Here is a 24906-nt window from a genome sequence, read left to right on the forward strand (position 1 = left end):
GAAGTTTTCTAGGCGAACCCTACAGTGCTTTCCTGACCGTGACTCCTGCAGCTGCTGCCTTGCCGAATAGATCACACACGGGACAGCAACCGTATAACGATTCGGCTTATATAAGTATCCTTGTCTGTACCACACCTATGTTCCGGTGGCCGGCTCTGTTCCCTGCGGCATTGCGCAGTGAAACAAGAAACGGTACCTAAATATTCTCAGTGCAACAAGTATACGCCTCAAAGAGCATAATTCCTTCATTGAAGCGAAGCTTTGTATGCCTTCTTTCCCATTGGTTGGAGCTTCTGCTCGGTCGACTTCTTGCCGAGTAATGTGGGCTGGCCGCGAAGATGGCGGGGTGAAAAGTAGGGCGATCCCGGAGGTGTGTTATTCCGCAGTCGCATGGTTAGCGTGACGGGAGCGTGTCTCCGCGCCTTGTTGATTTGTCTTCCCGGCAAATCAACAACACACTGCTTGCTGCAACATGCGTTGAAGAAGACGAACAGTGTAATTTAGTTAGCAATTTAGTTAGCCGCTCCACGAAAGCTTCGCTTTTCATAAATAAAAAAAAAGAAAGAAATGTGCGTTGAAGAGGCTCAAAACGAGGCGAGACAGGAACCCACCTACTTATCTGCCTACCCTGCATGCCCTGCCCTGCTGCCTGCCTCTGCGAAAACGCTTAGCCGACTAGGAAGGAGTGCCTGGTCGGGTTTCGCCATGCCTCGCCATGCAACTACGGGTGGATGCAGTGACGACAGCGTAGCGGCTTTCTGCGGCTTTTAACAGGACGAAATGTTATTTGTGGAACGCAAGCACTTTGTCGGTTCTTGGGTCAGGTTATTTGCTCTTTCGAGATAAAGCAATTCGTAGGTTATTATTATTATTATTATTATTATTATTATTATTATTATTATTATTATTATTATTATTATTATTATTATTATTATTATTATTATTATTAGCAAGACGGGGATTTTGGATCTGCCCGGCATGTAAGACGCAAGCCGTCAAGCAACCTGCAATGGGTAATAAATCGGATGATGGAGCACTATAACAACTTTTGACTGTAAATATGAACTAGACCGGCTGACGAGCTACAGTCGAAATGTTGGCTAGTCGAGTGGAATAATTGCTGACCTTCAAAGCTATCGGAGAAAGAACTGCACAAACTGTTCTGCAGATACAGGGGTCGCTCGATTCCATTGCTGTTAAATATGAATCGATGTCGCCCACTGTAACTGCGAACCAGATAGCAGTCGGCGAGCTTGGCACGCAAGTAGATACACTCTCCGCTAAGATTGTTGCCCAGGCTGAGCTGCTTGAGAAAGTTGGCTCTGAACTTAGCGAATTAGAGCAACACAGCCAACGCTGCAATTTCGAAATTCATGGCCTGCAATATAACCCCAACGAGGATTTGCCTTCCTTCTTGTCAGGACTGGCCGCGAAGCTAAACATTTCCGAATCCAAACCGACCGATATTTCTGCCGTTCACCGACTTCCCGCACGGAGCAAACCCATTCCTGTAATTCTTGTGCAAATGCACACTGTCTCGGCCAAACAGCAATGGCTCGCTGCACTAGGAGTCTTACGTGAGCTTGCTCATGATAGCACCTTTCCGCGGCTTTACTTCAACGACAATCTTTTGCGTGCACAACGGGAGCTGTATCGGCTGGCAAGGCAAAAAGGCAAAGAAAAAAATTTTAAATTCGTTTGTACCAAAAACGGCAGGATACTGGCTAAGAGGGATGAAGATGCACCTATTCTGTATATCAATAAGGCATCTGATCTCGAGAGTATTGCATGAGCATGAACAAAGATGCCTTCAAGACATGTATTAACCTGAACGAGGTCTGTAGTTTCTTTCCAAATCTTAATGGTTGCGCCTTCCGTGCTGTTCACGTCAACATTCGCAGTATTAGAAAGCATTGGGGCCATTTTCATGGCTTAATTACTCTTTTGAACTCCTATTTCGATGCGATCGTGCTTACCGAGATTCACATTCCGTCCGCCTGCATCAATCAGTATCAGATAATTGGATACCAAGTTTTTCGTATACTCGGCCAATTAAAAGGGGTGGAGGCGTGGCTGTTTTCATCCGAGACACATGGGCGATAGATAACTGAGCTGACTTTCTCGCTTTCCCAAGCTGAAATTGTGGCAGTTCGTCTTTACGCACCTTCCTTGTCGCTAATTTTGCTTGCGGTTTATCGCCCACCCTGTTGCAACGGTCGTATATTCCTGAATGAACTGGATGCCGCCCTGGCCTCGCGGTCGTCAATGGACCATGTTTGCCTAATTGGGGATGTCAACATAGATACGCTACGCCCTTCAGCGACGACAGTTAGTAATTATCTGGACGTCATTTCCAAATGGGGCTTGCAAAACACGATCTGTGAATCTACGCGCGAAAAAGTCCTTGCTGGTCATCTTGTCACATCTTGCATAGATCATATAAATATACGTGCACATAACTTGAGTGTCAAATCTGCCGTTATTGCAATGAAACTTGCTGATCATTACATGGTATGCTGCTCTCTAACAGATGACACTACTGACTTGGTAGCTCCAAATGAAATGAAACAAATCTCAATTTTTGACCCCTTGGCTTTTGACAAATTTGTAATGAATCACGACTGGCATAACTTTTTGATGACTATGCCTCCAGGCGACGCCTATGACAACTTTGTAACACTGTTCACTGATTTCCGGCTTGCAGCTACACGGGGCTGTAAAATCAAACAACATTGGCCACGGCGGCCTCATTTCGATGGGGGCGAAATGTGAAAACACCCGTGTATTTAGATTTAGGTGCACGTTAAAGAAGCCCAGGTAGTCTAAATTTCCGGAGTCCTCCACTACGGCGTGCCTCATAATCAGAAAGTGGTTTTGGCACATAAAAACCCATAATTTATTCAAAATCAAACAACGTAACTTGAACCAAAAATGGATGTCGACAGAAATACTCGCGGCAATAAAAGCAAAATACTTGTTATGGATTCAAAGAATGAGAAGTCCTAATTGTACTGCGTTGCGGCTTCGGTTCAAAGAGCTTCGAAATAAGGTCAGTGCTATGATACGTATAGCAAAACGTAATAACATATGAGCAAAATTCACGGACGCTCGTTGTGACAGCAGGAAAACATGGTCCCTAATTAACAATCTTAGAGGTGGTGATGTAAACGCTAATCGCCATGTTGATCTGATGTGTCGTTTTTCTTCAAATGGTGCAGCCACCACTAATGCTTTTAACTCATTTTTTTTTTTCGAAAGTGTCCGGTGTAGCGAGACCTCATCCAGCCATTTGAACATTGCAAACTAGTATTTCAGGAACTGCCTTTCTTCCCATGTTTTCGGAACATGATCTGAAATCAATCCTTTTCAGTCTAAAACCAAATTAGTCTCCAGGAATTGATAGTATTTCAATGTTAGAGCTGCGCAGAACTTTCGAAGCAATAAAAGATGTGCTACTGCTCATTTTAAACAATATTATTACCACTGGTATCATTCCCGTTAATCTGAAGAATGCGCTGGTCATTCCTCTTTTTATAAGTGGCGCACGCAACAATATCGAAACTACCGGCCTATTTCAATCCTCTCATGCATTGGGCAGATATTGGAAAAACATCTGCTCAAGACAATGAGCAGCTTTTTAAACAATCGTGGCCTGTTATCTCCTAGCCAGTATGGCTTTGTGCCGAATAGGGGTACGCAGTTGCTGCTTGAAGATTTTTCCGATACACTAAACTCTGCGTTTGAAACACAATCAGATTGCTTTTGCACTGTTTCTCGACGTCCGTGAAGGGTTTGACAGCGTCTGTCATATTATACTACTTACCAAACTTCCTTTGCTAGGCTTTTGGGGTGCGTTTTTTCGGCTTCTGAAAAACTTCTTATCTCACAGGCACCAGCAACGATTGTAATGGCATCATTGGAATCAGACATATGCTGGCGGGGTGTCCCGCAACTCTCCCCAACCTCGTTGAAGAATGGACACAGTGGGAGAAAAGGATTCAAAGCCCACTGTTTCAGGACCAACTAAGGGCCGCCCAGAGGGGCCATGATGTCGCTGAAAGGCTTGGCCTGACAGTGCCAACATGGGAGCGGCCCGCCTTGGCTTAAGAAGCCGAGCCTCCGGACCTCATTACAATAAATGTTTTCACACACACACACACACACACACACACACACACACACACACACACACACACACACACACACACACACACACACACACACACACACACACACACACACACACACACACACACACGCACACACGCACACGCACACGCACACACACACACACACACACACACACGCACACGCACACGCACACACACACACACACACACACACACACACACACGCACACACGCACACACGCACACACACACACACACACACACACACAGGCACCAACTTGTGTCTATTGGAAAATTTTGTAGCAACCTGACCGAAATTAAAACTGGCGTCCCTCAAAGTTCAATTTTAAGTCCGTTATTATTTAATTTATATTTCTACGATTTATCTAATGTTGTGAACGTCAAATTATATCAGTATGCTGATGACACTGTCCATACGCTCGAAGTTACACTGACGCCACCTCTTCTTTACAAATGGCAACAAAAGTGATGGACTGGTTTCGGAACAATGTAGTCGATATCAATGCGTCCAAAACTCAACTGATCTGTTTCCACAACCCTGTCAAGCAAGTTACCTTATCGTCCCCATTATATTTGCACTCATCACATTGCAATCCTTGTTCCTGTGACCCTGTGCAATGCGCTTGTTCAATTAAATACCTTGGTGTTTTTTTTAACAGTTAATTATCCTGGAACACTCATTGCACACATATTTGTCAGAAACTCCGCGCTGTGTCTTGTGTTTTGTATAATATTAAATTTTACATGCCATTGTCTGTCCGAAAGCTTGTTGTACGTGCCTTATGCTGCAGTGTAATCCGGTATGGGATATCTACAATATGGTCATGGCGCTCAACATTTGGTAAACCGGGTCAATTCCGTCCTTCGTGGTATTCTGAAGCATGTTGCATATGATGTCTCCTCCAAATCTGATGTGTTCAAAACTTTGTATTTACCTGATTTCAATTCTTTGCTGCGAGAAACTGTTGTCTCAAAGTATTTTTGGATAAGCCAGTATAAAATTCCTTATGTGCCTGTTCGTTGCCTGAAACCAAAGAATCCTTATGTTACACCGCGCTGTAAGTCGAGATACGGTCGAAGACTCCGTAACTATTATGTTCCAGCAATGCTTAATTTACTTCCCCAAAGCATATAAGATGTGCAGACGAAATATGGTATCAGAAAGGCTCTTAGACACATTAATGCGTGATCGGAAGCCTGTCATGTGTGTGTGTGTGTTTTTTTTTCTTCACTGTTGTCTACAAACTAACAACGTGTTACTGATGGCTCTGTCGCTGTCTGCCAGGCACTGCCGTTCAAGCCCACTGCGGCTTTGGCAGGCCCGATTTTTGCACTGTATTATTCTCAAGCCATCAATAAATTATTATTATTATTATTATTATTATTATTATTATTATTATTATTATTATTATTATTATTATTATTATTATTATTATTATTATTATTATTTGCTTACTGGCATCCTAGATGTCGAAAACACGCTGCTTACCTTGCAAATGAGCTCTATGAAAATCCGCAAGGGGGGGCGGGGGTGTTGATGAGAGGAAAATAAGAATGTCATCCAGCTGACTATGAACACGAAGCTACAAAAGAAACGGGTTTCTCAGAAAGAAAGCCTCGCAATTGACGAAATATTCATCGTGGTCTGGGCATCGAACCAGAGCCCAACGCCGTTGGGCGGTCGCTCCACTATGCATCATGTAGCTTCGAGCTACTCTGCTGCATTGCAAGTTGCTACGTATGCTATATGCTAATTCCGCATGTACATTGCTATGTTGCACCATTGCTAATTCCCTTCTGCATAAAGTTACAAGAGCGTGTAGCACCTGTTACACGGCTGCTGTTTCTTCGAAAATGGATAGTCGGTTAGACAACAGACCCGAGTCTGAGTCGTTTAGAGAGGATAAACCGTTCGCAGAAATATCTCGAAACGTGGCGTCGTGAGCTTGCGATGCAGAAAGCCACACTGCCGTATTTTATCACGTCCACTGGCCTTTACTGCATGTGACTGTGTGACCAACTCTCGAGTGTGTACCTACGTGGATAAACACTCTCTTTTCCCATTCATCTTTTGTCCCCTCTTCACCTTCCCCGGTTTAGGGTATCCAGGCGGACTCAGTTCTGATTAACCCTTACCCTGTCAGATCTCTCTATTCACGCACGAGTAACGTAAATAAATAATCAAATATTTTTTGTGCTAAGTAATGGCTGGTTATAATTATTTATTCGTATGGTAATTGATTAATTAATACATCAAGATGCCTCAAGTTAGTAAGTAGTACGTGAAGGACAGGCATAATTTTCTGCTTGATTCCTTCTATATACAGCTCTTCAAAGCAGGGTTGGTTGGGACGGCTGCACGACATCGGAAAGAAAGTCGCTTACTCCTTCACTCTTTGTACGGAGAAGGACCGAAATGAACTGGAGTACGGTTGTACCAGGGCTAAATAGCCTTGGAATCAAGAGAGGCTCAAGAAACCGTGGTCGATATCTTGCAGCGCGTGCAGAGCGCCTGCTCCTCCGTCCCATGCTTTACGATTCAGTTTGCCTAGCTTGTGTACCATACGCCGTTTATATCACGAGAAGCCAGCATACACAGACACCAGTGAAAACTTAGGGGAAATCACTTGTACTTACCGATTGAATTAAAGAAATTATAAATAATGGTAATGAAAGTGGATGAAAAAACAACTTGCCGCAGGTGGGGAACGATCCCACGTAATGCGAAGACGTGGGATCGTTCCCCACCTGCGGCAAGTTGTTTCTTCGATCCACTTTCATGGCCATTAATTTATAATTTCTTTCATTCAATCGGTAAGTACAAGTGATTTCCCCTATGCTTTCCTTGGTGTCTGTGTATGTTGGCTTCTCGTGATATGATTAATAAAAATCGGGTCCCTCGGTTAACCCCCTTTCTTCTCGTTCTTGCATAACGAGGGTCTCGAGTCCGGCAACATTGATGCCTTCAGGTAGCATGTGCGGGTTTATTGACCAGTTGCCTTCACCCTTAAAGATCACGTACTCGTGACGCCTGCGGCAGAAAGGATGTTCCACATCCGTCGCCAAGGTTTGTGAGTGGTGGTGCTGGCTAACGCTCCCAAGATTAGTTCTCCTACTAACACATGAATACCCAAGAAAGTGGATGGGGAAACCGCGCCGCAGCAGCTCAATTGGTTAGAGCATCGCACGCGTAATGCGAAGACGTGGGATCGTTCCCCGCCTGCGGCAAGTTGTTTTTTCATCCACTTTCATTGCCATTAATTTATCATTTCTTTAATTCATTTGGTAAGTACATGTGATTTCCCGTATGTTTTCCTTGATGTCTTTGTTGGCTTCTCATGTTTTCCTTGTTGTTATGTTGGCTTCTTTACGCCGGTTAAGAAACAGTCAGCGGCAAGTTATGGCTAATCTTCATCCGGAAGTTGAATGTAAGTGTGAAATTATTCTTTATTGTTTCGCCGCTACCCGTCGCGATTGATCAGTGGCTATGGCGTTCTGCCGCTGAGCACGAGGCCGCGGGTTCGACTCCCAGCCACGGCGACCGCGCTTCGACGCGATGCAAGAACGCTCCTAGATTTAGGTACACCTTGGATGCCCCCGGGCTGTCGTTGAAGACCCCCGGCCGTCTCTCATAACCCACTGAGCAGTTTCGAGGGATTAAACCCACCAATTTAAATTCGAAGTTGCTGTTAAGAGGCATATGTCTTATCCCTCTATTATGTATATAGTGTATGACAAAAAAAAAACATAATAACAAGTAACAAATAACAAAAAATAACAAGTGACTGCGCAAGTAAGCCGTTCTAATACAAGGTGGTGCCAAAAAGTTTCGAGAGTGGTTGAGTCTTGAAGAAAGTAATTTATGTGCATTCAAACACTGTCGCCTCCGAAATAGTCGTCTTGCGAAGCAATACAGCGGCCCCAGCATTCCTGCCACTTTGGGAATATGTGCTGGACGTGTTCCTTTCGGAAGGAGTCGAGCAGCCTTCTGCGATTCGAACTTGGTTTAAGCGATCGTGTCAAAATGACGACCTTAGGTTTCTTTAATTTTGAAAAAAGACCGTAATAAGCGGACCGAAATAAGGGAAAAACAGTATAATTGACATGCAATGACACATGACTTTAAAAATGAAGGTACATAAAGCAATTATTGAACACATTACGAAACAAGTGGAAGGATTTCTGCTAGAAAGTTTTAAAATGACTGAAGAAAAGAAACTGGCTCTTTTATGATGGCAATTTTGGATGGCAATGGATTCCAGTCTGTAATTGATGAGGCTGATGGTAAGTTCTGATACTTGTTCGTGCGTGCAAATATTGGGCAAGCTTTACAGCAATGATCGAGGCATGATGAGGTGTGAGGTGCTGCCAGCATATGCACAAGCACAAACGGAGCATTACTATGGAAGAGTGAATAAAAAAATGATAGCCGGGAAAGCTTTATGCGCATGGTAAGTGAATTGACATTAAGGGATTCCTTCAAAGCGGATACGCTTTGCTACCGTGCATATGATGATAGAATGAAACGGGATGTTCTGCACTGATTCGAGCATATTTGTAAGAGGAGCTTGGTGGGGATGCCATATAACGGAAGCAACTTCCAAAGAAGACCGTATCATTGAAATACACGCAAGGAGTCTGGCCTCTTCATTAGCAAGATGTAACCGAAGTTCCAGAAGTCCCGGTTTCCTAAAGGCCTTAGAAGTGAGGTGCCCTATGTGGGCTGTCCAGTTTAGATTTAATGTAAAAGTAACACCTAAAAATATTAGCATCGGAGGAAAATTTATCATGTTTTGTCTTGTGTACGTTCATATTCATTTGCCATCTTTTACACCATTCTGAAAGCAAAAAGAGATACATCTGTAGGGTGTCCACGTCCGAGGGATTAATTATGGTTTCATAGACTACACAATCGTGGGCAAAAATACTGATTGACGAAGTTATGTCTGAAGCGATGTCATTTATGCGTAGATATTAGAAATAGTAGAGGGCCTAACACACCCCCTCGAGGCACACCTGAGTTTAACCATGCTGAACTGGAAATTTAACTGCCTAGTTTAAATGTCTGCATTCAATTATATAAAAATTATTCGATGCACCACTTTCTATTTAGGTCGAGCGGCAAATTGAGAATTTTAAGCATTAAACGCTTATGTATAACCTTATCAAGGGCTTTCTCAAAGTATACAAAAAGGGCGTCGACTGAGAAATGATTGTGCAAAGAGTAATGAAGGTCTGTTACTATCTTGTATGGTTGCGTTCGAGGTAATTCTTCTACGGAAGCCATGTTGATCGTTGAATGAGAAGTTCAGAATATGCGTGTAAAGAATATGCTTCATCAGCTTGCAGCAAACAGATGTAAGGGGAGTTGGTCGTTAGCTGTTCGAATCAGCCTTTACACCCGATTTAAATATTGGTAGGATATAAGCGGATCTTCAGTCCTCTGGCACACAAACCTGAGTCGAGGGATTGCTGGAGTATCAACGAAAGTAACTGGGGTGAATGCCGACAAGTTGTCATAAAAAGTTCAGAACTGATGCCGTCGAGCCCCAGGCTTGTGTTGAGCGGCAAACGGTCGATTTCACAGGCTACACCGTGTGCTGACGTCACGGTAGGTGAAAAAGAAAATGAAATATTAGGTTCTGGAAGGTAGTCAGCAGGATTCGCAAGTGGCAATTCATCAGTAAATACACTTGTAAAATGTTTGTTAAATTTAGCGGTGCTACTTTCTGGTAATAAGAAATTTCCGCTGTCATTGAATAGTGAAGGAGCGGGCTGATTGTTCTTACAGCGAAGCTGTATATGGCTAGATTCCAGCAGATCGATGTCCATGGACCAAAAACCGTGGGCCGATATCGAAAATAGTGGAATAACGGGTGGACCCGCGGCGGAGGTGAAGCAGGCTTCAAGCACTCCGCCAACTTGCAAAAATAAGTTTAATATATTGGGTCCAAATACAACCCGTATCAGATATATTAAGCGGATAAGAACAAATACTTCACTTTGACCCGCGTCGGCCATGTCTACACTGCCCTCTCTTTGTCGGCGTTCCAAGCGCTTGCGTATGTCCTTTCCTTTCCTTCCGCTCTCCCGTGGTGACTGTCTCGTCGAAATGTCACGCGTTTCTGGTTTCCTCCGGCTCCTCGAGGCGGCGGTCCCGTCGTGCAAGCGAATGTATATAAAAATCCTGGTAAATCAGTTCGTGCCTTTGTTCAAAATTCTGTGTCACCTCTGTGTCGTATGCTAAACAGCTTCGCCGGCCATCCACCTTCACAGAGTGGAATGTCTAATGATTTTTGGCTTTATAACGTACCATATTTCTTTCAGATTGTTTTTTTAAGATACTGGAAAGAGTAAAATTAAAGTAGTTTTCTTTGCCTTCAATAATAAAATTTTCAGTTACCTTCGAAACCTTTCTGTAGTTTTGCCAGTCTAAGTAGTTTAAGTCTAAGTAGCCTTTCTGTACGCTGTCTTTTTGTTTGTGCTACTTTTGACATCTCGCTTGAACCACGGATATCATACTTCGAGGTCTTGGTCAGGTTTTGGAACACAGCATTTTCTCATTTCTTTTAGATTATCGCGAAACAAACGCCAATTCTCTTCAGTTGAACGAGTTGTAAAGTTTAGAAAGTCAGCACAAAACGTGCCTAACATACGATTCATTTTTACATTGTCCGCACGCGCATAATTCAATATGCGCTTTTTCGCTTTAACTTTCTCGACACGGGAACGTGAGACTGAGCAATGCACAATCTTGTGATCACTTTTCGTTCTAATACTCGGGTGGTGATGAGGTCGGGTTGATTTGTTAAAACTAAGTCCAGAACATGATCACCACGAATAGGTTCGTGTGCATGGTGGGTTAGCTTGCGAAACTGGAGTGATTGGAGGAACTGCAAGCATTTAAATCGATTAGTGTGGGACGTGACTTGACATGATGACCAGTTAACGGAAGGGTAGTTGAAATCGCCACCGAGAATAAGGAAACGGTTTGGATACCTGTTCGAGATGTTGTCTATGACTCCGTTGAGATCAACTAACTCCGGATGGCTACCAGGTGGTCGATAGCAGGCACCTGTGATGGATTTATTATGGCTAAGATCCAGAGACATGAGAATGATTTCGAGGGGTGCATCAATGGCAACAGCAGAAGAACTGTAACTTCGATCCTTGATCGCGGTTTTCACTACCCCTCCCCGAGAGAAAGGTCTGTTTTTTTTTTCGATAAATTGCAAATGAAGGAAGCGAAATGTAGCTGCTGTATACCTACGCCGTCTGATAGCCAGGTTTCTATACCGACAGTGATGTCAATTGAGCATGCATGCGAGGTAGCTTTTAAAACGTCAAGCTTACGATATAATTTGCAAAAGTTCGCCACAGGCACTGAAGCTGAATCCGCGACATGGGAAGCTGTGGGCTGTCATCGGGTTGTGTTGGACGTCCTAGCAGAAGCCTCGACGACAGCGTTTGTACGTGGCTGGATCATATTGCTAAACTTTGTAATGCATGTGAAGCTTGTTAACAGAAAAACGCTCGTTGTTTTCACGATTGCTGTTCACGAATTCTCACAGCTTTTTCCGTGCTAATTGAACATTAGGTGAGAAGTCTTTCCTTTTTTTTTTCTTTTACGTCGATGCAGACTTTAGGGCAAGTCATGATTTTCAATTTGAATGCATCGCGCAGAGCTTCTGTCTTCAATTTTAAATTCAGAAATTGAACTATGATGAGCCGTTCGACGTCACCAGTTGTTATCTTGACGTGCGTAGACCATTTTTTTTTCTTGACTATCTGTTCAGATTCATTGTATCCTTTCAAAACCTTAAACCTTTAATAATAAGGCTATTCTTTCCCATAGGGTTATTCATGTCGCCGACAACGTCTGCCAGCTGATCGATCCTTTTAGAAATATTTTGCCTTGCTTCCTTTACAGAGTCAGCGACAGCGTCATTATTGCTGATGCCTTTTTCAATAGTTGTAACGCTGGCCCTTTATACTGGCAGTTCGCTAGAACATTAACAAATCGAACAAAATAACCAGAACCAGCACACGTTGCCTAAACATGCATGCGAGAGTGTCGTCGAGGGTGAAGCCTACAGGCAAACAATTGCTAATTTCAAACTGAAGGGGCCGCAACTTTGCACTTTGCACTTGCGTCAGACAGTGGGCGGGCTGCCTGCGCCCAAGCTCTCTAAAACGTGTCAAATCTGCTGCGTCATTTGTGGCGAGTCAGCGCACAATTCCTCGCAGTGCAGTGTACTTCCCCGTTTTGCAGAAGTCGGCTTCAATGACGCGTAACGGCCAGCGCGAAAGCCTTCCTCATCAAGGCTTTGGCACACGTTCATCGATGGGACATCTGCCAGCACTTGACTAGTGAAACAAACTCTCTTTACAAAGTCATGCCGAAAGAGAAAAGCAAAACATAAGAAGGTCACGAAACGAGATCGCTAACGACAAGGATTGCCTCGCGCGTGCATTATGTAACTGTGCAGCGACAAGGTCTTGCAGTGTGATATAACGTGCTGATTAACGAGAGGCCTCATTTGTTGCCGTGGTGAGAACGCTCTCCTTCGCGCGTCCTCGTGCCGGTCATTGTTGACAAGGCAAACAAGCGCGGTGGTCCCGCCGCACCGCGTCGTGGGTGACGAGGGGACGCTGGGCACCGATAACTACACATGCGCAGTTGGAGTTTGGCGGCAACTGAAGCAACTGCGCAACACATGAAAACTCACGTCTCCATTTATTCTGTATTGCAAATGTTCGGACTTAGGCGGCTGCAAACTGAGCAGAGGTGGAGAAATGCCCAGCGACTTGCAGGGTCCTCCTATAGTACGAATCTCATCAATAAAACCAGCGACCCGTCTAGCTAAACTGACGAGTTTTCCCGATAGGAAACTTCGTTACGTGAAACGATGGGGGTCTCGCGCCGCCTCATTAACCGCGGCATGTGTAGCGCTGCTGCCGCATTCCGACGCATATGTGATATGCGTATTGACAACTGTAAGTATGCCTCGTGAAAACGTTTATCCTCTAGAGTGTCAGACTGGCTGTTGCGCCGTGATCATCAAACTGGTTCGGCAGCGGCAAATGGTTGGTCATATTTTTTTTCTTCCAATTTATTTGCGCATGAAGGTGGTGCTCACACCTTTAGGCAATGACAGCGTCTCTTTTTCTTTGTTCAACGGCAAACATCTCTCACGAAATTGCATTTTTGTGCACGCCGAGTATTCTTTTAGCAGAAATAAATAAATCTGCGACTAAGGTGAAGAATACTCGTTACGATTGATCTCAGAAACTTACGACGTCATACTTTCATTGTAGTCTTCAAGAGAGCAGATATCTCCTGAGTTCAAGTCGTAGCTAAGCTAGGTTTACAAAGCAGCGGCTCTGTAAGACACGTCGTACAAGTCAAAAGTGAGAAAGCATTGGAGAACAAAGCATTCTTCTGATATTACTTTCCTCTACGTGAACAATCGCAGGTTAATCTCACTTTAATCTTTATAAAATCCAATAGTGGCATAAGACGTAAGGAATGAGTCCTTCGGAACGAAATAATAAAATTGGCGGCCCGCAGTTAATGTCCACAGAAGGGGCGTATATTTCCTAAAGTACAATATAAATTGACCTTATGGTACAATGTGGTATAAAGGTTGTAAACAACCTTTATACCACAGTGCGCTATTCCATCTGTCAGCCCCTTTCTTGATTTTGGATTCTTATGGTGCACTGAGTTTTAACCAATACATGCGGATGTTTGCGCGGACGTTTAGAGGACTCAGCCCTTCCTTGATTAAATGTTTCAAAAGTGCTACAGGTATTCTGTATGCACACGCTCCGCAAGTGCTGCTTGTTCCTGTTTTACATGTACATCAGATAAGTGGCATATCAGCCCTTGCAACTCTCACTGCGTTACACGTGTCCACGACATTTTTGTACCGCTTCCATTTGTGTGCACAAGTCAGACAAAGGCTGCCTTAATAGCAGGCGTATTTGCTATGAAAATGAGGCATCCTTATCTCTCTATCTCTCTTTCATTACATATCTCGTAAAGAAAAAAAAAGGTAAAAAGAGTAGTTTGACAAAAGCGCAGCGTTTGCCAGTTTTTCTTTCTCTCTTTCGCGCTCTCGATAATCCACAGGCAGTACGAGCAAGGACCAAAGCGGCGCTAACGTTTTTGCTAAACAAGTTGGCGTGAACAATGGAATTATTTGACAAGAGCACCACGTGCTCCTTTCGTAGTACACAAAGCCGAATTGCGAAGCATAAATAAGAAGTTTCGTTTCCCGACAACGGCGTCCGGCTTCACTGGAAGGCTCAGCGGGGGCGTAAACATCCCCGTGGAACGGAAAGAGGAAGAGAAACGGCGTTGGTGCGGAGAGCCCCAAGGGAGGAGTGGATGGCAGGCGAGGAGGAGAGAACCGATAGCGCGCGCAGACCCTGGCTCGAGTCGCCACCGCTCGTAATCAGCGCGTGTGACGCAACCGCGTTTCACGCCGGTAATGCGGGGTCTTCGACGTCGCTCGTTTATAGAACGAGGCAACCAAGAAAGATAACACGTCGACCTTCGCGTCTCGCCTGCCGCTGCTTATTTTCACTGCGCGCACAGGCGCGCAGCCAGCGCGGCGAAACGAGGCGTTGCTGTCGTTTTATGGAGTCTGTCGTGAACCGCTGCCTGCTTCGATCGTGAGCGCGCGCGTCGTCTGCTGCACCCGGTGCTCTACAGCTGCACCGTCCGCCTGTGTCTCTCGGTGAGTACTCTTTGTCCGATTGTTTTGCTGCCGTGCTGCTTCGATCGTCGAAGCGTTACGTGCTGTTTCAGCTGCGTGCTTGTGCTTTGTCGGGTCTGTCACTTCACCGATTATCAGTTGCCGACTGGTCAAGCTTGCACTTTTGAGACCGCGATTTTCTCTGCAGCGGCGTTCCTGTCGTGTTTCAAACGAAGTTCGACGATGAAGCGCTTTCCTCGTGTTGACTTCATCTTTCGCTCTGCAACTCCACGTGAGCGTTCGAGCAACCTGGAGGCAGCGTGTGAAATTTCACGCAGCTTTTGTTCCGACACGACATCGTTTTTAGGGCGAGTCTGCGCGCCCACTGTGCGTTTAATGCGGCCAATCCATTCTGCCTGTATTCTGTTAATTTTGGGGTGTACTCTTGGAAATTTCAAAGTTCTTTCAAAGCAGTAGCGTGCCGCGTTAACCCATCGTTCATGCGCCACGCTCTGAGCTCTTTTAACAGTCGCTCTGACGATGACATTAAGTTACTGTCGCGACATGCTTGCAACTGCGCAGCACGTGGGTAGTCGCGTTGAAGGTTTTGTTGCCCAACGAAGAAGACTTAATCGCACATGTGTCACAGTTATCTGTTTGCAGTCTGGCCGGAGCGGCCAAATGATTGCGAGCTCCTTAGCAGGAAACGCTCGTGCTATCATTTTTTTGTTTACTTCAGAGCGAAAATATTCGCGCGGAAACTCTCTTGGGAGTTGTCTGAGAATGCGTAAGCATTGCGCCACTCGCTCATCTCGACGCAGCCAGGTGTAATTATGAATGTTATGAGACTTGATCTGACCATAAACGAATGCGCTGCTGTGACACGAACTGCTGCGGATGGCGGCGCAAGGTGAAGTGCTGACACAAGCAAACTACTGCAGGTGGCGGCGCCAGGTGCGCTGGTGACGTTCCAACCATTATAAGCCGTTATTGCTCTTTAGCGCCTTATCCATCAGCGTCGAACCATTATCAATAATGATAAACCGTACTCCGGCAGCGGCTTCACGCCGTGTTCTCACCGCTTACACTCTAAAACAAAATTACACCCTTTGGGTCGTATTTTGCCGATCAACGATAAACGTCATCTGTCCTGTCCGCATTTCCTTTCTTTAACGCTGCGAGTCCGGTACTTCCCAGTAAAGAACGACATGCGCGTTATCAGCATGACATAGCATTTCCGACAGGAAAGTAGCGGGCGTGGCGTTTTCAAGAAAGGAAACGCAAGCAAGGCAGATAACGATTATTTCACTCTAAAAACAGTCGCACCCCTTGGGGTGTATATTTGCCATACAACGATAATCGTCATCTGTCTTGTCGCATTTCCTTTCTTTAACGCTGCGAGTCCGGTACTTCCCAGTAGATACCAGCATACTTTTTTCTGGTAATAATATCGATAACCTTACCACTGATTGCAATGATACCATAGTCAAACTGCAGCAATGGTCCTTATCCAATTACATGAAGATTAACGAAAATAAAACAAAAGCAGTTGGCTTCCGGCCGAAAAATAAACCTGTTCCTCCTCATGCCGATATTGTTTTAAACTCTCACCAAGTTGACATTGTTGACCAGATTAAATGTCTAGGTGTGATATTCACTGCCAATCTGTCCTGGGAACCGCATGTTAATTTTGTATTAGCCAAACTTGCTCGAATAACCGGTGTAGTCGGTCGTCTCCGGTACGTGCTTTCTACTAAAACAAAAATATTGGTCTATAATTCTCTTTTCTATCCACACGTCAACTATTGCCACCTTGTCTGGGGCACAACTACTTTCTCTAACACACAAAAAATATTCCATATGCAAAAACGGTATCTACGCCACGTGTACAATGCTCGTCATAATGCGACCACTGCAGAATTCTTTCACAGGGCACATGTTATTACAGCTCACAAGCCATACCGCTACCGTTTGAGTGCTCGGTTTAAATATGAAGTGAAAAAAAATATTCATAACCTCGATGCCTTGGCACATTTAGAAAGAAATGAGAAATGTTACAATACTAGACGTGGAGAAAACTGGAAGGTTGCTGTACCACGCTTGAATTCTGGTATGGAACGTTTGTGTTTCTCTCTGCCATCTCTTTTAAACTATTATGAGTCACTGAATTTTGATTAATTTAGTTGCTCCGCTGTTACACTTAAAGGCCTGTTTGCTCATTGACTAACCTGATTTCACCTATTCTGGTGTTTGTTTTTATCTAGCTCAAGACTTTTTCTTTTCTTCTGCATTTATGAAGTGTCCTGATACGCTTATTGCTTGTTCATTCTTTTGTGTTGACTGTATTTGATTGATCTGGCTCAGGATTTTTTATTTTATTTATTTGCTTTGATCAAGTGTCTTCATTTGTTTATCGCTTGTTTATGCTCTGGTGCTGTCTAGACGCTGCCTTATATATAGGTCTGCGGACTCGTCAAGCCGCCAAGTGGCAGCTTTTTTTCCGAAGCCCCTCCATCTGTAGCACCTGATGGAAAATAAAGATTTGATTTGATTTGAAAGAACGACATGCGCGTTATCAGCATGACATAGCATTTCCGACAGGAAAGTAGCGGGCGCGGCGTTTTCAAGAAAGGAAACGCAAGCAAGGCAGATAACGATTATTTCACTCTAAAAACAGTCGCACCCCTTGGGGTCTATATTTGCCATACAACGATAATCGTCATCTGTCTTGTCGCATTTCCTTTCTTTAACGCTGCGAGTCCGGTACTTTCCAGTAACGAACGGCATGCGCGTTATCGGCATGACATAGCATTCCCGACAGAAAAGTAACGAGCGCAGCGTTTTCAAGAAAGGAAATGCGGGCAAGGCAGATGACGATTATTATTGTGAGACATGCACTCCAAAGGGTGTAAACTTTTCTTACTTTTAAAACGGTTACACCCTTTGGAGTGTATGTTTGTCCCACAACGATAATCGTCATCTGCCTTGCTTGCGTTTCCTTTCTTGAAAACTCGGCGCTCGACTGCTTTCCTGTTGAGAATACTGCGTCATACTGATAACGCGCATGCCGTTCGTGACTGGAAAGTAGCGGGCTCCCCGCGTTAAAGAAAGGAAACGCGGCCAAGACAGATGTCTATTATTGTTGTGGGACAAGATAAGCCCCAAAGGGTGTAAACATTTTAAAGAGTGTATAGAGTGTGTTGTGTGGCAGATATACACCTCAACGGGTGTACTAGCGTGAGCAGTGTGAGCGGGAACACGCGAATGCGTCGCAAATAACCTCGAATTTTAGTTGCAGCAATAGCCGGATGGCGCTGTCGAAAACAGATGGGAAAGGAAAGAGGGACGCTCTTCTGCTAACTGTTGGCTCCCACCGCGCCTGCGTTCGTTGAAAACGGCAGTTTATGGCGTTTCACTGCAGGCCGATAGCCGATAAGACGGTTACGTGCGCAGTAACTTACAGCGAGTCACTTTTTCGGTCATGCTTTTTTTTTTATTAAGAGCGCGGCACTTAGGCGCCCGTTCCTGCGTTTAGCATAAGGTATATTCAGATATACCCCCTTACGACTGGGTGTATATCTCATGGAGCGCATCGTGTCACGCGTTTCAGACAGACGGACAGATTTCCCAGGGAGGCAGCGCTCGAGTATTTACGCTTCAAAACATTGCTGCTATTGGCCACGCTTCGGTGCACAAAGTTTTCAGTAACCGGAATATCAAACAGCTTTATCGATGCGCGCAGGCGATGCAAAGTTCCGCACTTTGTATAAAGAGACGCATGGCGGGAGTGCAAACAGTTATTAAAGCAGCGTCCTCCTTTCCACTTTGTTTCCGACGGCGGTCGCCACGTATCGCTCTTAGCAGGGTCCGAAGCTATCTGACGCGCGCTCCTGTGCTCCCGCTCATATTGCTCACGATAGCACCTTTGTCGAAGAGTGTAGTTCGCGTTGAAGCGAGACGCTCGGGCCCTACCTTAAAGGTGGTATCGTCATGTAAGACATGATGATGATGATGATGATGTCTTACATGACGGACGGACGGGTTTCCCTGTTGGGTAGGCGTAGAAATGCTTCCGCATTAAAACGAAAATGGTGCGTGTTTTGAAAACGTGTCATGTGCGTGTGTTGCTTTAGGAAAAGTGGTATAATTGCTTATTTCTTCGTGATCTATGCTGGCTTAATTGGGCAGCATCATTTTTGCGTTGTTGCTGAGGCAAGATACTTTTTTTTTTCATTGCGAACGTGCGGAATATTCGGAACATTTGTTATCGACTTCTCCATAACAATTTTTGTCATTTTCATGAAGAAATGGGCATATTGGCTCTTTTCATAATGAAAGACACAATATCAATAACCACGCGTTCCTGAAAAAAAAAAGAAAATAAGGAACTATAGAAGTAATAAGAGTTGAACTAGTCGGTACGAATTCATGACTGCATATAGCGTATATAAGGGAACACTACACGGGGGAAAAAATAAATAGACAGGACAAGACACTGACTTTCGACTGAACTTTAATGTCACGTGCAACAACTTGTACGGAGGATGTTGCCAAGATCACAAAAAGAAAATTGAGAAACAAGTAAAGACCAGCGAAAAGCAGGCAAGAAAACAGGAAGTCATGTATTATCCAGCAAAGCCGCTTGCTTCGTGTGGCGTTCCCTTGCATTGTGGCGCCGCCATGAATTAAGATGAGGAAGCTGTGTTTACACCAAGGCAGCACTAATGCAGAAAAACATATTGCCAGGTCACACATTAATTAAGTGCACGTGTAACATGAAGACGCCCGCAAGAAAAGGCGGAATTTCTCAAATCCTATACGCACCGTTTCAAGTATAAGCCATCGATAACACGTTCGCTAGATGCTCGATTGTTGTAACTGGGATGCAGAAACGCATTCGTAGCAGTATATTACTTGCAATCACAGTTATTCAGGTGTTTTTGAGCGCCTGCAGATGAACTGGCTATATTTCACGTAGTTAGTCCTTCAGCGTTCTCTCCTTGCAGAAATGTAAACTAGACGCTTGATGTGGTATATAGCCCAAGGATGAAACGATAAGAATGAAAAGAAAACCAAAGCACGAGGGGCCTGCATAACGGCGGAATACTTTATGCTAGGCGGCGTGCTTGTGTGAAGCAAAACAAGCAGGCGTGCATACAAGGGAACAAAGGCACAAAAAATTATATACAGCATGCGATGATGATAACGCGTTTACGGAGAAAGAAGACACGATGAGCCATAACCTTCGTTAGTTCTATAACCTATGTAACTTCACCTAATTTCTGTCAGCTCCTTTGGTGAAGGTGTTGGCGCAACTCAGTGCGACGCAGCGATCAGAACGGAAGTTTTTCAGTATTTCTGTTTCCCGGCGTTAGACTTAATGATTTGTTCGCTTGACGCGATTACATGACACAAGTTGAGCTTGCGGAACTATGACGAGAGGCGTTGTCGCTCACGCACTTGTGGCCGTTTTTTTAAAGGTCCATAGGCGGAGCGTACAGAAGAAATGAAGTCCTTTATATGTTTACCTTTTCGCAGCTTCAACAGTTACATTTACACGTTAAGCCGTAGAAGAACAGATTCTTCAGGCTCCATTGGTGAAATAGCAAGAAAAAAAAAAGAACGAGTCATGTTAGTGTGGAGCAGCTGAAGCACTGCATGTGTAGACTCCTAAAAATCCCGTGCTTGTCGTAACTCGCTTCTTAAATCCTGCCCTGTGAGGAAACTCATAAACCTCAAATTTCTTGAAACTGCAGGCAGAATTTTTGTGTTGGGACACGATTGACTTCGTGAGAGAATTACGCCGGGCCAAACTACTCGCGTTGGTCCTCTTGCGCTTCTTTTTTTTCTTCCAAGTTTTTTATTCACGAACGGGTGTTTCGAGACGGTTGTTCACGCCAAGTAACGTTGTAATGCTGTGGCAGCGCAGTGCTTGGGAATGACTTTGTGGCCAACGCAGGGATAGCGAACACGGCGAGTCGAACTTCTCTGTCATACATATACTAACCTGGCGGTGAATAAATGGCAATGACGACTGTTTACGGTCGTTAAAGAGGAAATGTGAGCTAAGGTCGCGCACCTTCCCCGAACGTGTGTTAGAAATCTGGGCGAGCTTGTGATTCACACCAGGAGCGCGGGAGCGTACGCTGGCTTTTGATGTTGCTGCGTGAAGTATTATATATACGAAAAACAATATACCATGTGTTTCGCCTTATCCCGAACTCTTTAATAGTAATCAACAAAAGCTGTCGTGTCTGGGCCCCTGCCGTTTTTCCAGATAGGTTATGTATGTGGCGAAGTGGACAATAACAGCAAGCAAATTTCGACAACAATTTCGCAAATAATCTAAAATGTGCTAATTAACATTTTAATTACTAGTTTTAGGGCACATGTTCTATTTGAGAAATTGAAGCCGAGGAGTATAGTGGCATCATGCCTGCTTAGCAGAAATCTGGCTAGCATCACTTTCGAAATCTGCTAAAAAATGCCTCGGCGTTCCAGTTGAGATCGTTGCAAACTCTCTTCTCTGTCAGCCAATCTCTCTTTCTCTCTCTTTTGGGAAACTGTTAACTGGAAGGCCAGTGTATTTTGTGAAAAATGTTGTGGTCGCATATCTCGAAAGTGGTGCTAGTCTTAAAATATCGGCAGCACCTTACATTCCGGTGAAACGTGAAAGCGAAAGACTGCTGCACACGTGGTAAATGCATTAAGTTATCCGATCGGAGAGGTGAGACTTCTTGCAAGACATAACGAGTTGCAGTGTGAAGTAAACGTATCGCGTTGAAGGTCCATCTACTCAACGACACCTGCAAGCACCTAATGCACGATCGAAATGTTCTTTCTTTCTTTCTTTCTTTCTTTCTTTCTTTCTTTCTTTCTTTCTTTCTTTCTTTCTTCATTCATATTCAGCCATCTTTGCTCGCTTACGGGGGTATGAACCATTTCAGATTATGTTAGTTTTTCGGGTATGAGCCACTGCTGCTGTTGATTTTTTTTACGACTGTGACAGTGACAAGAACTTTATTTAGAGTGTCCTGAGGAACTCGATTGGGGGGACCGAAGGCTCCCCGATCAAGTTGGTGGCTCCGCCCACGACGGGACAGGGAGCTGGTGACTCTCCGCGACGTCGCGGGCCCTCTGGACGGCCTGTAGTTGGTTTGTGAAATCCGAGCTCTTCAGCAAGGCGTCCCACTTGGTCTTGTTATGAAAGTCGGAGCCCGCGTTGTACGGGCACAGCCAGAGCATGTGGTCGAAGGAGCAGCACGCGTGACCGCATTTGGAGCACGATTGCGGGAAGTTCGGGTCTATCCAACTCAGCGCTCTAGGGGTGAGGTAGGATCTCGTCTGTAAAAGTCTGAAAGTAACAGCCTGAGCCCTGTTGAGTTTCGGGCTGGGGGGAGGGAATTTTCTTCTGCTTAGTCTGTAATGTGATGTAATTTCATGAAGGGTCGTAAGATTATCTTTGAAGGAGCAATCCTGCGGGAGAGCCGGACCGTTATCTCGGGCGCGGTTCGTGAATTCACGCGCCAGGCAGTTGGCCCGCTCGTTAGGGTTGCAACCCGCTTGGTTAGTTACATCGTTCATGTGCGCCGGCAACCACGCTAATGTATGACCTCCAATGTGTTCTCGCGTAGTAATACGAAAGGATCTGTTGACGATGTCGGCTGCGTATTTACAGACTAGAGCGGACGAGAAAGCCCTAACCGCCGTGCGCGAGTCGGAGAAAATCGTCGCTGGGCCTTTTGCGGCTTGAAGAGCCAAAGCTATCGCGGTTTCCTCCGCCTCATTCGCGTGTGTAGCGTAAATTGATGCGGCGCTGATAAGTGTACCGCGCGCGTCAACGACCGTGATTGCAAACCTGTCTCCGCTGCCATATTTGGCGGCGTCGACGAAGAATGCGTCTGCCCCGTAAGGATCGATTCGTCGAAGGATGGTTCTAGCCCGCGCTCTTCTGCGACCTTCGTTATATATTGGGTGGATGTTCCTCGGCATGGGCTCAACCTTTATACCTTCACGGGCTAATTTAGACAGGGGGTGTCTGTCGAGCGGTGCCTGTATAGGGAGCTGACCAGCTTCATCGAGAATTTTGATTCCCGGCTTAGTTGACGAAAGCCTGGAGATCTGTGCAATAAACTGCGCTTCAATTAATTCGTCTGTGGTATTGTGAATTCCGAGTTGAAGTAGTTTTACTGTGCTAGCGGATTGTGGGATACCGAGTATTCTTTTGATGCCGGACCTGATGAGCGTGTCGAGTTTGTTCCTTTCAATTTTGCTCCATTTGAGGTACGGTGCCGTGTAAGTAATGTGACTGATGAAGAAAGCTTGGAAGACCCTGAGTAGGTTGTCCTCCTTGAGTCCCCCCCTTTTGTTTGCGATTCTAGTTATGAGTCTTAATATGTTTTTCGCCTGCGCACCCAGCTTGTTTAGAGCTTCTGCATTACAGCCTTTGGCGTTGATTAGAAGTCCTAAAATTTTGATGGAGTTCACCCTCGGAATAGGGTGCCCTTCTCGTGTTGTAATTTTGACTGGCAGCGTTTCCAGAGGCTCGAGGTTCCTAACGCCCTGCCTCGACTGTCTGTAGAGGAGGAGTTCGGATTTGGTCGGTGACAGCTTGAGACCCGTGCTTGTAAGAAATTCTTCCGTTACATCTATGGCCGCCTGGAGAGATTGCTCTAGATCGGCCAGAGATCCCCCCGGGGACCAGATTGTAATATCGTCTGCATAGATTGCGTGGCCAATTTTTGGGAGTGCGGCCAGCCTCTCGGACAGTTTATGCATGGCGATATTAAATAGCAGCGGGGATAGGACCGAGCCCTGAGGGGTTCCGCAGTTGCCCAGTTCGTACGGACCGCCCGAGATCGTGCCCAGTCGAAGGAACGCTGTCCTTTCCGATAGGAACGAGAGAGTGAAATTAAAGAATTTCCGCCCTAGGTTGAGATTGGAAATTTCGGTCAAGATGTGTTCATGAGCCACCCTATCAAAGGCCTTAGTGAGGTCGAGTGCAATGATAGCTCGTACGTCCCGCGTTTCGTTATCGAATATAGATCTTTTCAGGAGGAGCATTGCGTCCTGTGTGGAGAGTCCCTTTCTAAAACCTATTAGATTATGCCTAAATAGTTCTTGGTTTTCTACGTGTTCGACGATTCGATTGTGCACTGCATGTTCTGCCACTTTGCAAATGCACGATGTTAGAGAGATGGGACGCAGGTTGCTTATGTGCGGAGGTTTCCCTGGTTTGGGGATGAGCACCACCTTGGCGGTGCGCCATTCCGACGGTACCTGCCCCGAGCTCCACACCTCGTTTATCTCTGCCGTTAGGATTTCGATGGCCTTGTCGTCCAGGTTCCGGAGGAGCTTGTTGGTAACCCCGTCTGGCCCCGGGGCCGATCTTCCATTTAGGTTGAAGAGTACGTCTCTGATTTCTGAAATCGTGAAAGGTTCGTCTAATTCTGGCCTGTCTAGCCCCGTGTAAGCCGCTCTCACGCTTACGCCTTGCGAATCTCCTTCCTTGACGGGTAGGTAAGTTCGCGCCAGGTCGTCGACAATTGCATCGTTTGTGAGGCCCGAGGTGACCTGTTTATGTATGACCCTATCGACGGCGAGATTTAGCGCATTTCGGGACTGTTTATCGTTTAGGAGGCTTTTAAGCAGATTCCACTTACTACCTCTTCTCATGCGACCGTCCGTTTCGTTGCACGTTTCGTCCCACTGTTGCAGGGCCAGTTGCTTGGAATAGCACTCTATTTCCTTGTTTAGTGATGTTAGTTTCGCTCGCAGTCGGCGATTTAATTTCTGTGTTTTCCACCTCTCTCTAAGAGCGTGTTTAGCCTCCAGGAGATGCGCTAGCCGCGAGTCCATTTTGGGGACCTCCAGTTCTGTGCTAATTTCTTTGGTCGCGTTTTTGACGGCCTGTTTAAGATTGGTAATTAGTTCTTTGTAGGATTCGCTTGAGGGGGCGGTTTCGGCTCGAATTTTCCGGAAAAGATCCCAATCGACGTATTCGTATTTGACCGGAGGTTTGGGTTTGACCCGCACCGCAATATCGAGAACGT

General features: G+C 45.4%; 1 protein-coding gene and 1 pseudogene across 7 annotated transcripts in view; one reads left to right on the top strand and one right to left on the bottom strand.

The window, feature by feature from the left end:
• Positions 1 to 9990: 9990 nt before the first annotated feature.
• LOC135911039 (U2 spliceosomal RNA) lies at positions 9991 to 10172 on the bottom strand (annotated as a pseudogene).
• Positions 10173 to 14671: 4499 nt separating this feature from the next.
• Positions 14672 to 24906, top strand: part of LOC135911016 ((Lyso)-N-acylphosphatidylethanolamine lipase-like) — a 146873-nt gene continuing 136638 nt past the window's right edge. For 3 of the 7 annotated variants that reach the window (XM_065443091.2, XM_065443093.2, XM_065443094.2), the window contains exon 1: positions 14675 to 14896. The gene's annotated coding sequence lies outside the window, so the exon portion shown is untranslated. Of the gene's footprint in view, positions 14897 to 24906 lie in introns of all 7 variants that reach the window. The other 4 variants (XM_065443087.2, XM_065443088.2, XM_065443089.2 and 1 more) reach the window with 2 other exon arrangements.

The sequence above is a fragment of the Dermacentor albipictus genome, chromosome 1 (genome assembly GCF_038994185.2).
Source record: "Dermacentor albipictus isolate Rhodes 1998 colony chromosome 1, USDA_Dalb.pri_finalv2, whole genome shotgun sequence".
NCBI lineage: Eukaryota > Metazoa > Arthropoda > Arachnida > Ixodida > Ixodidae > Dermacentor > Dermacentor albipictus.